Source organism: Diaphorina citri, unplaced genomic scaffold (genome assembly GCF_000475195.1).
Source record: "Diaphorina citri unplaced genomic scaffold, Diaci psyllid genome assembly version 1.1 scaffold917, whole genome shotgun sequence".
In the NCBI taxonomy this organism is placed as follows: domain Eukaryota; kingdom Metazoa; phylum Arthropoda; class Insecta; order Hemiptera; family Psyllidae; genus Diaphorina; species Diaphorina citri.
The window spans coordinates 74,060-79,003 of NW_007378348.1; positions in this window are offsets into that span (position 1 = coordinate 74,060).

Sequence of the window (4,944 nt, forward strand, 5' to 3'; positions counted from 1 at the left end):
TTCCTCCGTGCGTCAGGGTAGGTATTTCAATACGACGTGTTCTTATCTTAGAAGTATCTACTTCTAAATGTTTTGTATCCATAACTTCTTGCTATATACTGCATCCTATAAAATACGAAACAAATTAAACTCAACCAAATAATGAACTGATTTCGTATGGTATCTTGGAGTTTTTGGTTCGTAATCTATTGCATGAAACAATTGTGAAGTCCTTTTCCACACTTTGCACTTCTCTCGTAGATTTCAATACGACGTGTTCTTATCTTAGAAGTATCTACTTCTAAATGTTTTGTATTCATAACTTCTTGCTATATACTGCATCCTATAAAATACAAAACAAATTAAACTCAACCAAATAATGAACTGATTCCGTATGGTATCTTGGAGTTTTTGGTTCGTAATCTATTGCATGAAACAATTGTGAAGTCCTTTTCCACACTTTGCACTTCTCTCGTAGAAAACAATTGACAAAGAGGACAAAGTTTCGAAGTTATTTCCGATCAGGAAGTTCAGAGAGAACTAACTAGCTCATGAAATACATCCTAGGTCTAACATCTCAGACATTGTACAAATATCCAGCCTTCTCCAAGTTTTCTAAGCCTTTATACATCACTAGCTCATGAAATACATCCTAGGTCTAACATCTCAGACACTGTACAAATATCCAGCCTTCTCCAAGTTTTCTAAGCCTTTATACATAAATTTCAAATGATAGAAATGAAATGTATCACGTTGTTATTATATTTATTATATTCGAAGAGTACAAATTAAACATAGATTTATCTTTTTTCTTCGTCACTGGAAGGTGGCAATTGTGTTAGATGAACACGTTATAAATAATATTACCCATGTAGTGTGTTTTCAATTAATTACAAGGAGGTTCAATTTGTATATAGAGATGATGTAGCTAATTGCTTCGTAGTCTAGCAAATGCTTCTATTCATCAATAGCTTACCTTCTACTCTGTTAAAGTAAATCTCTTTTGAGTGAGATTTCCAATTGTGTCGTTCGTGAAACTCGCTACGATTATTCGATCTCTATACGTATTTGTTAAAATACCTTCCTTTCCCTTGGTACGAATCAAATGGAATTTAAATCGAATTTTGACACCATTGGCAAAGGAAGACTAAAAAAAAATCCTTATGATTATTCAATCTAATTCTATACGTATTTGTAAAAATACCTTCCTTTGCCTTGGTACGAATCAAATGGAATTTAAATCGAATTTTGACACCATTGGCAAAGGAAGACTAAAAAAATCCATTTAAAATGATGTACACTAGACACAGAGTAAGGGTATAAATTGAATCTTTTTTCTTCGTGGGAGAAAATTAAATATTTTTTTATAAACTAACCATTTTCAATTTCATTTTCTCTATCTACGATTATTCGATCTCTATACGTATTTGTAAAAATACCTTCCTTTCCCTTGGTACGAATCAAATGGAATTTAAATCGAATTTTGACACCATTGGCAAAGGAAGACTAAAAAAAAATCCATTTAAAATGATGTACGCTAGACACAGAGTGAGGGTATAAATTGAATCTTTTTTCTTCGTGGGAGAAAATTAAATATTTTTTTATAAACTAACCATTTTCAATTTCATTTTCTCTATTTTGAGTATTTGTATTAGTTGCACTGTTTTGATTACTATTCACCCTATGTGTCCGTCGGTAATTACTCAGAAACCAAGTCATTCAAAATAAGCTCAAAAAATAAATTCAATGAAAAGATCATTCTTAGAAATGTAAGAAAATTACACGATGAGAATTTTGTATGATTTATACCCGGGGCCACAATCCGTGATAAAGTATTTGGTTCTAGTGTCACAATGGAGCAGTTGCAAATGGGTGAAAATTATAAATAAATGGTCGATTCCTATGTAAAAAGTTGGGAAAAATTCAAATCTGAGGTCAAAACTTCGAAAAAATAACTGTAAAAAGTCGGCAATTCAATTTTTATTTTCCGTTTTAATGAAAGATTTCAAAGATGTGTGACGTCAGACTTCAGGCAGTTGTCTTTTTCGTCCGCTAGGTAGCGCCAGTATGCAAGCACGCTGGCGGAGGAGCAGAAAGAAATGCGCAGAAACGTATGCGCACAAACACATTATTGTGTTGCCTGCGAGGGAGCTTTGCTCGGGACATTTGATGTGACGTCATCGTGTACGGGAGCGTATGCCATGACGTCAGAGTTCAAGATTTACCGGTATTTTTTAAATCGATTTATCTCGGGATCTAGAAGTCGTAGAAGAAAACGGAAAATTCCCTTGTTCCTCGTTTTTTCTGCTCTTTGACTTAGAAACTTCACCCACGTGAGCGCAACTGTTCTATTGAATGAAGCGTTCTGATTGGTTGAAAAGTTCAAAACCAACCCATCCAATTTGCAATTAATCATTCAACTTGAACCAAGCTTCAACTGAGAATGTGTGCCCGGACTTCACAATGTCATAAGAAGAAAGTCCATGTTACCAAAGAGTAAGCAGACGTATGTATTATTTTTAGACCTTGCCAAATGGAATGAAAAAGAAAACATGTTATTAGCTTTTAAGTAAAATTTAGTAACAGCGCAGTGCGTAAACTTGTTGACATTAGCATGGATTATTCTTTGACATTTCACTCCCACATTGCTGTCCTTATTTTGAATATTCACATTACTTGGTTCTGCTGGACACAGATGGTGACTTGACTCAATTATTATTTAATGACATATATTTTTACATTTTGTACATACGCGATTGTTTCATAGTGTTACATATGTGTTTACTTTCTAATTTGTGTTGAATAGTTTTTTTTTTTTCTTTATAATACCTAAATGTACATACCTCTTCATAGAGTTTTATAGCAATGTTAATAGTACTGTTTGTACCTCAGTCTAAATACATCACACTGATGTAAACCTTACATTATAAGTAATGAACATACCTTATCAGCGGGTATGCTTATGAAATAACCAGTTGTTCAGTACACTGTAGATCTCTCTCTCAAACGTAATGCCTCGCTAAGTCGATATGAAGGTTAAAAATCTGGTGTGAACATCACACGACTTTCTATTACATTTGCGGAATATGTATTAAAAAAAAATAATAATAAATAAAAAAGTAATAAAAAAATAAAAGGGAAATTTGTTGACACAGGGGAGTATCGAACCCGCAACTTCTTAACTGTAAGTCGGACAGTTCTAAAAGTTTCACCATTCGATTCGGCGTGAAAAATCACATGGGATCAACTATTCACATGCTTACTTATTAATGGTTCACAAATAAAAGGGAAATTTGTTGACACAGGGTAGTATCGAACCCGCAACTTCTCAACTGTAAGTCAGAGAGTGCTAAAAGTAGCACCATTCGATTCCGCGTGAAAAATCACATGGGATCAACTATTCACATGCTTACTTGTTAATGGTTCACAAATAAAAGGGAAATTTGTTGACTCAGGGTAGTATCGAACCCGCAACTTCTGAACTGTAAGTCAGAGAGTGCTAAAATTAGCACCATTCGATTCCGCGTGAAAAATCACATTGATTAGAATATTCACATCCGAATGACCACAAGTTTTCGATGTCTCTTAGCGTTTACGAAATAAGGGTTAAGCAACAATGACTTTGGTTAATATCAGGATGGGTGACTATCCGATTTTTAAGAATATTCACATCCGAATGACCAAATGTTTTCGATGTCTCTTAGCGTTTACGAAATAAAGGTTAAGCAACAATGACTTTGGTTAATATCAGGATGGGTGACTATCCGATTTTTACCAAATTGTTACAGTAGCGTCCTTGAACACACCGGTACAACACACCAAATTTCATCGCTTTACGACAAACCATTCTTGAGATATTTTGTTTTTTGTACACAACCTTTTCCACGAAATGAGGGTTAAGTAACAATGACTTTGGTTAATATCTGGATGGGTGACTATCCCATTTTTACCAAATGGTTACAGTCGCGTCCTTGGACCATACCATTTCATTTCTCTATGACAAACCGTTCTTGAGATATTTTGTTCACAACTTTCTACTTTTTCCCATTTAAACCTGTAGTACGTAACGTACAGACCATGGGCTAAAAACCACTTTTTTGAAATCAGGGGACCCCAAAACGGATATTTCCACCCATTTCCCGATTTTGAAAATTTGGACCGATTGCAATACATTCTCATTACGTTGTATAGGTTCCCTATACGTAAGGGTAATAGAAAGTAAAAATTAATTAGTATGTCCGTGTGTTGAAACTTCCTCAAAATGGAGAGAGCTCAGTTGTTTTTGGATCGCGGGCCTTGTAGAACCTTTCCTTCTCTTTCATTTTTACTATAATTATGTAGTAACTAAAATGCATTCATAATTCATATGAAATATATACATATTTTCACTGTAGAACCTTTCCTTCTCTTTCATTTTTACTATAATTATGTAGTAACTAAAATGCATTCATAATTCATATGAAATATATACATAGAACTTTATCTTTCTTTCTCTCTCTCTCCCTCTCCCTCCCCCTCCCTCCTACATGAACCCATGCATCTCTCTCTCTCCCTTCCTTCCCTCTCTCTCAATGTTAATAATTTTGTATAGGTATTTAATGTAGGATAAATGTGAATATATTCACTGTTTGTTTGTACATTAAATTTGTGTATATTTTAACGATTTAATTTAACAAAATATATTGTAATTTAAAAAGAAAAGTTCATGTTGTTGCTTTCTATTCCCAGTAAGGTACCTATCACTTATTACTTTCTTTTTTGATGGAGGGCAATGTAACTGTTGAGGTTTTATCGTCCCGAAAGCGAAGAGAGAAGGAAGATTGGATAGGAGAAAGCCAGCCATTACGACAATGAACCTCATGTGTTGAGAATAGGGTTGCCAACTTTTTTTTCGGCATATACGGTACAAACTAGCAAAATGGTGAAAAAATACGGATTTCCCGATTTTTACCCGAAACAAAGGTA